Source organism: Dipodomys ordii, unplaced genomic scaffold (genome assembly GCF_000151885.1).
Source record: "Dipodomys ordii isolate 6190 unplaced genomic scaffold, Dord_2.0 Scaffold197, whole genome shotgun sequence".
Classification (NCBI taxonomy): domain Eukaryota; kingdom Metazoa; phylum Chordata; class Mammalia; order Rodentia; family Heteromyidae; genus Dipodomys; species Dipodomys ordii.
In genome coordinates this window covers 2,627,187-2,641,320 of record NW_012267413.1, presented here as the reverse complement: position 1 = coordinate 2,641,320, position 14,134 = coordinate 2,627,187, and the positions used below count along the sequence as shown (strand labels likewise).

Sequence of the window (14,134 nt, the reverse complement as noted above, 5' to 3'; positions counted from 1 at the left end):
AAAATGGACCTACAGGGCTACTTAAATATTATCTGCAATTCTCAATATGCTTTTTAACATCCCAACCTCAGAAAAACTGTACAGTCTAGGTCTATACAAGGTGTCACAGTCAACTCTTTAAGCAAGTTTATCAACAGCTTTTGTGGCATCTTGAGTATCAGATTTGATTCCCCAACAGCAAGGTTCTGGAATGCAGCCAGTCAGCTAACACTGCTTGTCTTGTTGATTCGTCCCCACAAATTGGACTAGGTGTCTGAAGTGTAGAGGAGAACAATTTGGTAACCTCAAAAGCCCTTCTGTGAAGATTAGATAGGATAACTGCAGATAGAGAAGTAGAAAACCATTTTTCTCTGGACTCATGTTTAGGTCAAAGACATGGTGGTATAGTCCCTGGAGATGGCTGTATTCAGAGCTGCTCTAAGAGAGACATAAGCTCCTCATTGGTCAAGAGGTATCTGCAGATTTTTCTCTTTGTTACTAATGTGCCTGACTACTATTACTCCACCTAACATCTATCTGTAGATTTGATGTTTTACCATGACTTCTATTTCCAAAATGTATTTTTTTTGCTTGGAATTCTTAAGGGTCATTTACTTTTGTACACATCCCACTTTGAAAAACACTTATATTTAATTCCAAGATATTCATATGCTATCCAAGAGAGTTAAGATTTGTTTGCTCTCAATAGAAATAGAAAAGAAATGTGATGAATATTTTCTAAATGCATAAAAAGAAAAACATGGAAAAGAAAACACCACCACCACCATCATTAATGAGCCATTGATTCTCAGAAGTATTCTTTGTCTTTTGGCAAGGATTTTTTTTCACTTTACAATAAAGCTTGAAAAATAGAAAGTGTAATACTCCAAACCATAATATATTTTATTGTTTTTCATAAAAGATTAAGATCAGACATACTAGATGTGGAAAAAGACCAAGAAAATGCTCATGTGTGCTCAACATTCACTGAAGTTGATCTCTAGTGTTTACTGAGTACAAGTAGATGAACTTAATATGATATTTTGATTTTTAAGATACATTGCTAGGATCAAGAATATACCTCCAGAATTCATTTTCCTATTCTGAAATTTATATGATAATTTAAAACTGTGGAATTTTATTTTGCAATGATCCATAAATATTTAAATCTCTCTTATACTATTTATGAAGTTCTTAATCTAGAGATCCAAAGAGCTATACAGTAGTAAAATCAACAACAGTAACAAGAAAATGATCTCTATTAGCAATAGGATTCATCTTTTTCTTTTTTTATTTTATTTTATTGTAAAAATGCTGTACAGAGGAGTTATAGTTACATGAGTAAAGTAACAAGTACATTTTTTTGTTGAACATTGTTACCCTCTATTCCCTGTGTTCCATTTACTGTGGTAGCTGTGTGTCACAAAGCATTGCCTATTTATTATGAAGACAAGTAAAACATCATGCACTTGAAAATTTGCAGCTACAAATAATCATTATAATTAAAATGCAATATTTTATAATAGAAGCATAATTGCAGTCTTTTTGCTAATTTCAACTTCTGAAAGTTGATATTGAAGCTAAAAAGAGGCACAGAATTAAGTATTTGCAATGGTACCTAAAATCATGTGAAAGGTTATTTACTGTGTGAGTTTAGAAGAAATGTTCAAGCTCTAAAATTTTCTGTATTTCTTTGGTAGACTTACCCATCTAAGTCAGTTTAGAAAAGATTTCATGCCATATATCAGTATTATCACATTCATTCTACCACCAGTGTTAACCAAGGGCAAATTGTGCTTTCAATCAGATTGTGGAGGGATGTAAGATTTGTCTAATATGGAAATACTTCTGTCTATAAAAAGTAAATCTTATGAAACAAATTGATTGTGTATTTCAATATATGCCTGCCACCCAGATGTATTTATAAATAGACCTTTCTTTCCTCTTTATAGATAACCTAAGTAATAAATTACATGATCACCATATTCCTCACAGATATAATTTAAATTTGTAAGTAGATATCTGATAAAAATTGGTAAATTTCCATGATCATAAAGTTTTATTTTATAAAAAAAACTTAATTTACTTTTATTCAATAGGGAGGCATAATATATAAAGGCACTATATATAGTATATAATAGTGCCAATCCTGGGGTTTGAACTCAAGGGCTGGGCACTCTATCTGAATATTTTTGCTCAAGACTAGCACACTATCACTAGAGCCACAGCTTCTCTTCTGTCTTTTTGATGGTTAATTGGAGATAAGAATCTCATAGACATTCTTACCTCAGCCAGCTTTAAACCATGAGCCTCTGATCTCAGCCTCCTGAGTATCTAGAATCATAGGAATCAGCCACCAGCACCTAGCAAAATAATAAAAAATATTGAAAAGTGAAGTAAAAGAGGAGCTAATTACGACTCTAGGTCATCTATGACTCTTGCATCTCAACTAGAAGAGACAGGGAAGAATGAATAGATTCTTCACAATGTATCACAAGCTTTCTAACTACCTAGCATTATTTTGCAGGCTTAGTTTCTCAGCATTCTATCTGACCTTTGTTTATTTTTATTGATTGTGTGCTACTACAGGATTAATAAACTGTACACAGTTTTATTTTGTACATGCAGCACAATACCAAATTTGATGTTGTAAGTTTCTGATCTGAAGGATTACATTTCTAAAATCTAATGCACCTCTATGCCCACTGAGAATTAAACATAACACATGATTCTATCCAGCATAAATAATGCATGGGTTCATGTGCAAAAAATTTAGGTAGCATAATATGGGAAGGCAGGCTTATGTTTAGCACACATGTTTGCTGACTGGATTCCAAGTCTGAATCTGCCCCCAATAGGCTGTTTTGGAAGCCAGCAATGGCTGGCAGAGTACCATACATTGTGCTGAATGTTGTTTATCAGCTCTAGTGACCTCCAATGCAGGAGATGGAGACTGCCCATCAGTTAAGAAACGGAGCAGAGCCTGCTCAGGTGCTAAAGTAGGAACTGCGATTTTACTTAACCTTGAAGGAAACCTAACCTTAAAGAAAAAAAATCAATCTCAATTTATGTTGTTCTAGAATATGATTGGAATTATAGGGCCCATTTTGATATTCTTTCCATGATTTTAACTCCTTCACTAATCTAGCTCTTGCAATTGCTAGAAGCCAATTCAATGCAACATTAGACAACCTTAGAACAAGTGAATATAACATTTATCACTGTATTTATCCAGGACTATAGAAGCATAGCTGAATAAGCTCAACAAATTATGACAAAGTTATAATAAAATCAAATTACATCAAATTGTAAAGCAGGACAGAGAAAGCAATTCAGTGCTTGTGTCCGAAAGGAAACAACAACCCACAAATGTTAGTACAACTTGGCTGAAACTTGGGAGAAGATCAAGTGATGACATAATTACAAAGGATCACATAAAGGGATCCGTGTGTAACCAGAAATGAGGGCTGATAATTGTTTGGCTTATTGGGAGAGCCACAGTGAGTACATTCTTGAGTATGAATCTTATATAAGAAAAGATGAAAGGATTGTTGAGAGATATGAACTACAAGCAATGCCATGCTAAGGATATTAGATGCTTTCATCATAGGTAATGGGGACACAAAAATTAATTTAAGTAGAGAACTAATATATCCAGGTTGAATTTCAGAACCATAAACTATATGAACTATTAAAGAAAAAGGAGCAGGTTGCACTATAGGTATTTAATATATATTTCAGAAGGCTTACTTCACAGAGGTATGATATATGCTTAAGTTTAAAGAACACTCAAGAATGTCATTATAGAAAGATAGGTATTAGTGATTCAAATGTACATGAGCTATTGTGATGGAGTGTAACGATGGTGATAGGGAATTGTAAAGTATGACACTGTGGCAAAGACAGTACATGCATTCTTCCAACCACTACTATCATACTGTGATGATCAAGAAGAATGTATTTATACATTTTCTACCACTGATGGTATGCAATGTAGGAAATGATCTTAACGTATACTAATTATTGCAAATAGGGGAAACCATGGGACCTATATTTCTTTGGGTCTGGCTTACATTTTTTTTTTTACTTTTGTATGTTCTTCCCCCTATGTTATATCCCCTGTTGTCACTATATTTGATTTTGGTACCCTGCATTGTGTCTATGCTTTTATCTAATTTGAGAAGGGGAAGGGGAATAACAAAATGCTGAAACGACATCCAGACACAGGATGACTCACCGCAACAATGATACTCATAAGACACTATGTTGGAAATGAACTTTACAACTTTGCAGGGAGGAGGTGTAGGGGATGTAGGGAGAGGTGGGGAGGGAAGGGATAGATAGTAGGAGAAAAACAAAGGAGGGGGTAATAATGTTGGACAAGAAATGTACTCATTATCTTACTCATGTAACTGTAACCCCTCTGTATAGCAACTTTACAATAAAATAAATTTTAAAAACTTACAAAACAAAAATATGTCAAACTAGAAGATGATGTACTTACTAGAACATCACAAGAGAACTTTTAAATGAGAGAAAATGTCCATCAATGGGATAGATGGTCAATTCAAAGGGTCCAATTGCTTTAGAAGACATAATGGTGGATAAATTCACTAAATCTACCAAAAGAGTTAATGTGGAGAAGACTGAAAAACAGTGTGAAATAATATTGCAAATTGTGATGTCTATCTTTTGTGGATAAATAGCTGTTAAAATTATATTTGAAATGTAAAGGAAGATTATTTGGACTTTTTTTGAGATTAAAACATATTTATGGGTATTTAAATGTCTGCATGGTGACTTAGACTAGAACAAAGACCCTGGGTTGTTCAAGAATGTGTCTCACATAAAAGCAGAATAAACATGGCTGAGGCACTTAATTCTCTGTGACTCATTTATCCTATCTAGACAATGGGAAAATATACCATTACCCATCACAGAAATATATGAAAATTACTGAGCTAACACACAGGTAAAGGCCTTACCATGTAATAATTACTCAACATAGACTTGTTTCATTTCACATGGCATTTTTATTATCATTATTGTCTACTCTACTCCAAGTCAGTACACCTGGTATACATAACAAGAGCATCAAAGATCTCCTGGATAAACTAAAATAGATTGAAGATGACAAGTGAAAGATTCCAAAGCTGATTTACACAATTTATACAAACTGGTTAACTTGCCTTAGTCATCAAAAAAATAATTCATTTATTTCACATTGGTCTGAATAATTTAGAATTGCTAATAATTTCAAAGACATAAGAAATCTCAAATTTATTAAATAATCAGTTTAATAACTCCAACTAATTCCATATATCCTTAACTTCTATTTAATTAATATCTTATAACAGTACTTCTCTCTAAATGGACTGTAATACTCAATTCTCTAATATAATCTCCATCTTAATCCCCTCTGGAAAGAGAAAGGAAGAGGATTCCAAAGTGGTTTCCCTAATTCCATGTTAATTGACCTTTCATTTTTCCAAAATATTAAATTTGGCATTAAGTTTCTCAATCCTCATAAATAATTGCACTGGCCTTAAACAGATAGAACTTTTCTATTTGAAGCTGTGATTTCTATTTAATAATTTACTTTTATTTAAGATAAAATTAACTATTTTACATCTCTAGATGTTGAAATGTATTACTATATAATTTTGTCCACAAGTAAATCCTGCTTGAGTTTATGTTTTCATAGATAGCTGCAGCTATGTGAAAACACAGTGATTTCTTTGATATTGTATTTTCATGAGCACAGCTTGCATTCCCATAGTGGTGGTGACATGTGCAATGCAATTTATCACTCCCTTCTATTCTAGAATTTATAATTAGTCAATCAACTTAGAGATTAAGGGAGATTCAGAACATTTACTTCTATTCTGGAGGCAAAACTGTGTGAAATGGGAAAATAATGCGTGTATAATTTACTGAATTATTAGTTTCTTTGTTGGCAAAATTTCAGGTATGATCAAAATGTAATCTATATTTCAACCAGGATCTATTTTAAATATTTGTTTATTTTTATGTTACTTTCTCAATAGCTTTTATAAAGTTAATACTACAATTAGTTGATTTGGTTTATTTACTTTGTACAGTAAAATGAAATCTTTTTTTCATTTTTTCAGGCTAGAATTGTTCTATTTCAACTTTTTTCTTTTTGATACTGAGAAGATCTTCAGTCCTCTTTAATATTTTTTATCACTGCTAATGTGCTCTGGCCATTTCTTAGATTGTTCTCTATGCTAATGGTTCATAATCATTTTGTGAACATTTATCAACCCAAGGGATCATCACCTCTTTGCTATGTCTGTGAATTTTCTGAAAGCACCTATCTATAGTAGAGCTATCCCAATAAACTCCTAATGGGAGGAACTTTGAAAGTGGAGATGATGTAGTGTGATAATACCAGCACTCCTGTCTCACTGGTCTTCCTGACAGAATCCTATGGTCATAACAGTCCACATACATAGAAATTATCCACTCAGATAGCTGGATCACACTAACCTTCCAAAATGATTTGTGATCTTGGTAGTTCTTGACTACTAAGAAAGTAACTTAGATGTCATATAAACTTCCTACTTAAGAATATGTCATTCCAGGCCGGGCGCTGGTGGCTCACACCTGTAATCCTAGCTACTCAGGAGGCTGAGATCTGAGGATCACGGTTCAAAGCCAGCCCTGGCAGGAAAGACCATGAGACTCCTATCTCCAATAAACCACCAGAAAACCGGAAGTGGTGCTGTAGCTCAAGTGGTAGAGCTCTCGCCTTGAGCTGAAGAGCTGAGGGACAGTGCCCAGGCCAAGAGTTCAAGCCCTATGACTAACCAAAAAAAAAAAAGAATATGTCATTCCAAAAACAAGTTTTGTACAAAAGATTTTCAATTCAACATAGTGGCTGAAAATTCAAGATGTCTGTTAAACTATATTAAAAGTAAAATAAAAATATAAAAATGAAGTGTTTTGTTCAGTCAAAAATATGTTTTTGCATGAAAATATTTTGCCATTGTGTGCCTGTATTTTGTGATGAAATCCAAGGTACAAAATTTCCCAGTAATTCAAAGGGATGAATTTTGTTCTCACTACATGGAAATATAGGAAATTTACCCTCTGGGTGTGAGTGTCTATAAACAAGTCATATTCTCATCAAGTGAGATTTCCTTCCCTTATAAAGTTGTGGCGTTGAATTCAGAGAAAAATTGTTACCAAGAGTCACACTACTATCCGAATGGATGTAAAAATGTCACGGGTACTTTATGCAGCCAGAAGAGTTCTGTACCTGATGCTAGATGGGCAGATCCTATTGGGGATAGACCCAAGGAACAACAGTCCCACCCAGCGGGCTGCCAACATCATATGAAGAGAGCTAAAGTAAAGGTGCCTTGGGCCTTGCTGCCAAACCTCAAGTTGAAAGAGTTTTAAAGTGACATGTCAGCTCTCTGCCTACTTCCCCTTAACTCTTCCTCCACTTTGAGCACATTCCTTGAATTCTAACTGGAAACATTTCTTCCTCAAAGCTTTGTTGGATATCATCTTCAATCCACAGATGCACTTGATCACTAATATACTGGGTTCCATTTTAAACTGTGGACTGAACTCTCCTCCCTCCTGTAGGGTCCTAAAGTGGGAAGCAGTAAAGATACTAAAGTGGGAATCAGAGGATGCATATTCCTAATTTGCTTCTCACTTTCTGTCTCCATTCAACATTGAACAATGAGTTTTGCTAAAGAGCTGAAGTCATAGAGTTCAGTGTTCCCATACTACAAATGAGAGAAAGAAGAGAAGACACTCACCCTCCCTGCAAAAGGGAGAAAAGTAGGAATAGGAGGGGAGAGACAGAGATGGGGAGAGAGAAGAGAAGAGATATGGGAAGAGGAAAGGACACCTCGAAGGAAAGAGACTTAACAGCTCTCTGAATAAGGAACCAGGTTCAAACAGATTCTGAATACAAGATGAATATTTTTCAAACATGTATGGCCTCCATCACCATCATAATACGACTTAAACAATGTGTTTAATTTCTTTATTTATTATTCTGGTTTATTTTTTATTTATTTATTTTTGTCGGTTGTGGGGCTTGAACTCTGGGCCTGATGCTGTCCCTCAGCTCTTCAGCTCAAGGCTAGCGCTCTACCACTTGAGCTACAATGCCACTTCCAGTTTTCAGGTGGTTTATTGGAGATAAGAGTCTCACAGAGTTTCCTGCCGGGCTGCCTTTGAACCTGACCCTCAGATCTCAGCCTCCTGAGTAGCTAGGATTACAGGTGTGAGCCACCAGCACCCTGCTTCTGGTTTTTTGTTGTTGTTGTTGTTGTTGAACTCAGGATTTGAACAAGTTGATAAGCACTCTACCTACTGAGCTTCACTCCAAACACAATCAAAATTTGAAATGTTGTTGTTGAAATACTAAACTAGCTAAATAATGAAATGACATCCTTATGCATGTAAGTTACAATAGATAAAATGACACACAGAGAATAAATGCTTAGTTGCTGAATATTTATATTTGAAGAAGTTAGTTGGAGAGTTTTAGTTTTATAAAGGAGATTTACTGGGGCTGGGAAGGTGGCTCAGTGGTAGAGCACTTGCCTTGCATGCATGAGGTCCGGGGTTCGATTCCTCAGCACCACATGAGCAAAAAGAAAAAAGCTGGAAGTGGCGCTGTGGCTCAAGTTATAGAGCACTAGTCTTGAGCTGAAGAGCTGAGGGACAGCACCCAGGCCCAGAGTTCAGGCCCCACCACCAGACCCAAAAAAGATAAATAAATAAAAAATAAAGGAGATTTACTGGAAGAAAAGCATAGGTTAACTTTTTATTCAAAATCTGGTCTAGAAACTAAATTCTGTCATCATCACGGCTGTGGGACAATAGGATCAGGGAAAAAATTGAGACTTGGGCTTTTCAAGGAATGCTGGTATTGCCGCCAGTACTCTAGCACTACAGACCATTTCCATATCATGCTCCATTTCACAACCTTGAAGATATTAATTTAATCTTTAAAACTTTCCTTGCTTAGATTAAGATTGGGTTTTTGAAATGTGTTCCCAAATAATTTATGCAGGAGAAAAATGCTGAATACTAATTTGAGAATGATCTATTTTCTATAATCATTTTACATTTCATCCCCCTACTGAAAAAGTTCCGATCTTGGTTATTTTTTTCCTTGCTTTCATTTCCTGAAGGAGAGATTTTCATGTACTATGATTCAATATTATTAGTCACACAATCCAGCGTTTATTAAAATTCTATTTCCTTCTTTCTCTGAGAATGTAAGCTACATCAATCTGATACAATACAGATATGCAAGGAAAAGACTTGTCTTCAGATACTAATTTTCAACTATTATCAAGTAGGAGGACTAATTTCCTGCAATGCCTAGAAATACCAATGTTCTACTAAGATTATTTCTAGAAATAGTCATTTTGGGTCAATATTATTTATTTTTATATATCTTCTCTGTTTAAAAAATATTTTTATAAAGGTGACATTCAGAGGTTACAGTTACAAAATTCAGATAAAGAATACAGTTTTTTGCACAATGTCAACCCTTCCCTCCATTTCTTGCAGTTTTCCCTCTTGTCCCCATCCACAACTTGCTTAGTTCATTTTCAACATAGTGTTTAGTGAGTACCACTACTGTATTTGTTCACCCTTTTCCCCTCCATTTCTGTTCCCTACTTCCTCTCCCAAAGAAAGATAAAGAAGACAAAAAGAAAAGAAAACAAAAACAGCACCAAAGGAAAAAAAATCTCTTGTTTCCCTTTTCTGCAGTTCATTTAGAGATTATTTTCTGTGTTCAGAGGCACACAGGCATTGCATCTTTGTGTTCCGTCCTACGAATACCCTCCTTCAGTCTTACTGTGTGTGACTGCCTAGAGTCCTGTATAATTTATCATGTTCCTGTGTATTTTAGACCTAGCTTCTATATATGAGAGAAACATGCACTGTTCTCTATTTTATTTTATTTTCCTAACCATTTCATTGAAGTTTTGCAGTTCTTTTAAAGGCATTATTATAAATCAGACAATTTTAAGTATTCACTCAGGCTTGTACCAGGGTATGGTTATTGAAGAGCAGACATAAATTTAAAAGAGGCAGTTAAATTACCCTTGGGTAATTCAAGATTGCTTTCTAAATAAATGAAGCAAATAAACAGGTAACAGCATTTAAGGAGGAGATCACGGGCATATAGTTACATCCAGTGAATAATTAAAAACATATTCATTTTAAATTACTAAGTTCTCTCTATGTATTTATTTGTTGGCTATGTAGAGTTTCCTTCTAGATTTTACTTTATGTGAAACACACACACACACACACACACACACTCTTGTGGTAGTTTCCAACATGGTTGCTCTGAGCACCCTTTCTTATGCCAGGATCTATTATCCATGGTAACAGGGTTGGTCAGTAAATAGTAACATTTTGGGCTTAAAATTTCACCTATTATATGTTAACTTCCTACTAACATAGATGAGGATGCACATCTCATCAATTCATTCCCACCAAACACCATACATGATGGTAAATCTACCCAATATTTCAAACATTTACTCTTTATGTCAAATTTTTAAAAAGCCAATTTCAGTGCTTTCACTGGTAATGATTTCATAAATATTAACTACAGATAAGTCACTAACTCAATCTCAGTATTTTCATTGCTAATGACTATATAAATATTTTCTTTTTTTAACCAATCTTTATGTATTTATTCACACATTTGATAAAAAGATCACAGTTAAGAGCAAAATCATTACAATGATGTAACTGTACAGAATCCAATTACTGTAAGTCAGAAGATGAGGCAGCCTCAACCACTTAACACCGGTGTAGACTCTCACACACACAACTGTTCACAACCACAGGCGCTAAGTTCACACATGCCCAGAGAATTTTCTCTTGTTTCTGTCAGGTCCCAGGGGAGAGAAATGGTGATAAAAAGATGCCAGACTGCTCAATGCAACTCTGCTCTGCAAAACAGCTCCGAGAAGAGACGAAACACTGGGGCTTTCGTTGTTTCCTTGGCACATAAGTGAATAAACAACTAGAAGGTCAAGGAGGTGTTTAATTAGTCAGGTTTAGGTTCCTTTCAACACCACAACAGGATAGCAAGCAGGAAAAAAAGAAGAAACTCCAGAAAAAAAGGAGGAGGATTTAAAATTTGATCCCCCATTCTCCCAAAAGACTGTGCATGACTATAAGGAAAACCAGTGAGGCCAAGCAGTACCATCTGGTACCATCCCAACAGTGTGGCCTACTTTTGTTTCAGTTCTGAAGAGGGAAGGAAAATCTTTTTAAAGGAAGAAACCACATTCCCACTGCACTGAGTTTGAGGTATGACTGCATCTGTTCATCCACACAGCTTGCCTACAGTTCTGAAAGCTCTGAGGAGGGGTGCAGCCTACATTTCTCTTGCATTTAGCCTTCTGAGGACAAGTCAATTCAGTAGCTGGGGAAATGCCTGAACCAAAACAATGTATTTTCTAGTCAGAATAGCTTTGGCGAGAAAGTGCTCAATTCCCCCAAGGCCTTTTTAATAGAAATATTAAAAAAAAATTAAATGTGATTTTTTTGTGCATTTCACTGACCCTGTCAAAGGAACGAGTGATACAGAAAGCTGTTATCTAAAAGGGCTCATTTCTAGTGTTTTTGGCAAATGGCTAAGGCTGGCAAAGAAGCAATGATCCAAAGAATATAGCTTTGAGTGGGATAGTATTCTGCAAAAGGAGAAATTTCTTGGTATAAACTTCATGTCCCTAAGGATAAAAGGTGAGGACAAGGCACTTAACATGACCAAGTATCATTCACACCCATTCACACTAGACAAGTTACCAAGAGTACTCCCAGTGACCCCCTCATAAGAAATGACCAGCCAACCACACCTTCCAGGCGATTTGCAGAATGGAAGGAAATCCAAGCACTGCACAACTAATGGTAAGATATGGAATGTCAGCAAGGAAACTACTTGGAAGAAGCAGATGGAAATCATCCCCTCCTGGCCTGAGGTGAAAGGTTTGTTCCAGACTAGCTCAGAGAAACACTGAATCTCAAAATGGTTAGCCTGAGAATTTGACAATGTCTCCACAGTGCTGCCTTCTCTGTTTGCTAGAGAGCAATAAGGGCTCTGAATAAGATCAAGACTCCAGTTAGCGAATTATCCTGCATTGGTGGTTACAGCAGACGCCTTCTAATACATGTGGCGTATGGACTGAGACAGGGTTAGAAGTGTCTGTCTATCCTTATCCCAAAGTCTTTCAGGCATATTCAATCTGAGCAGGGCTATGCCTACCCCCAGTCTTCCACTCAGAGGACTGGGAAGTGGCCTTGGCCTCACTGTTCATTTCTAGAGGCTTAGCCGAGATGTAGTCCTTCACTTTGATCTCCATGTTCTTGGCTTTCAGAGTGGCAATGTGAAGCTTTTCCAGGAAATCTGGCATGCCGCTGGAAACCATCCAACTAACACAATAGCGAGGAAACACAGTCTGGGGATTGTCACTGTATGTCAACAAGTAGTCAAAGCTATTCTCATCAAATGACTTGTGGGGACGGATAACCATTTGGGATTCATAGGATCTGACCCTCACAAATTCTGGAGACTCTGGCACAATGGGGTGTTGTACAGCAAGTGACACCAACACCATCACATTGTTCTCTTGATCCACATAATCCCGAGAGTACATCGGATAAGGGAAATGGGTTACCCAGTGAAGAACCTCAGAACCACTAACCACGTCAATTACCTCCAGCTTGATCACCAGAGATTCCCACTTTTTTCTATACTTTGTGTCCAGCTGAACATTGAAGAACTGCCAAGGTGTCACATCTGTGTAGGTTCCAAAAACTCGGTACTGGTAAAGATGGGTGCCAATAATTGGGCGCCGCCACAGTTTAAAATGTTTTTTATCCATCGCCGTTTCTCATGGTTCCTCTTTGTCCTTTAAATCTTCATTCCCTTCTGTTTGGGATTTTGATTCTGGAGGGTGATGCTCGACTCCAGAGCTCTGAAATATGCATGACACGTCCTCCAGCCGTTTCATTTCTTTAATGGATCTCTGCAACTCCTCCTCCTGGATCCTCTCCTCATCCCACACGAAGACACCAGCAAGCGCCGCCATCAAGGCAGAGGCATGGCCCGGGCAGGTGTCCGAGCAGGACGCAGCGCGAGCTCTCGGAATACAGGCGATCTGGTGCGCGTATATAAATATCTTCTACAGATGAGTCACTAATTCTTTTGTTATACTCCACACGGTTTAGGTTTCATTAATGGTAATTTCCTGGTCCTATTTTGTTTCCATTTCCATTCTATAGGCAAATACATTATCCTCAAAATCTGCAAACAAATTAGAAATTTCATAATAGACATACTCCTGTGAGAACTTACAATACTCTTGATTTTACATAGATTGGTCATTCTGAGGGCCTGGTAGTAAGTACCTATGATTAATACACTGGTTGCTAGATCCAACTTCTCTTCTTTGTGATTTCCATAGTAATTTTTTTCTGCAGAATTTTTTTTCTGTAGAAGTTTCTAGAAAATGATTATTTTGAAATATTGAAGATTGAAATATTTAATACCATACTATATCAATGAGACATAGAGTTCAAGCTTGGGAATAATGTTCCTTCAGTATTTTCTAGAAATGTCTCCAGTGTTTTCTAATTTCTACAAATATCTCCACTGAAAAGAGCCCTCCTAATATTCAGTTCTCTGTATTGTGAAATTTCTTGTTTCTTTTCAGAAAAAACTTAACTTTTCTCTTTATTTTCTTCTTCTGGAAGGCTATTCTCTAGCCAATCCATTTTCCATGTATCCATTATACTTGATGCCTGGTTTAGAAACACATGCTTCTAAAATACAGAAAATGTTTTGTATTATTTTAAAAATGATTTCAATATTCTTTAGCCTTTCTTTTTGTAATTATTTTGGTGTTTATAAATTTGTATTTGTTTTTATTTTATAGTTTGATATATACTCACATTTTTTTTTCTGTAGTGGCTTTAACTTTCCTTAAAAACATTTGTACTGATTATGAATTCTTTTTATAGCATCTGTCATTAACCATTGAATTTGTAAATGAATATTAAAAATATTCTTCTGATGCTTTTATTTGATTTCTACTTTTCCAGGGTTCTCTTACTATCATCTTCTCCA

The 14,134-nt window shown here is 36.0% G+C and overlaps 1 pseudogene across 1 annotated transcript; it reads right to left on the bottom strand.

Annotated features, from left to right (window-relative positions):
• Positions 1-12,236: 12,236 nt before the first annotated feature.
• On the bottom strand, positions 12,237-13,134 carry LOC105999733 (annotated as a pseudogene). Its single transcript, XR_001175752.1, has one exon. The product of XR_001175752.1 is annotated as an stAR-related lipid transfer protein 7, mitochondrial pseudogene (transcript).
• Positions 13,135-14,134: the final 1,000 nt, after the last annotated feature.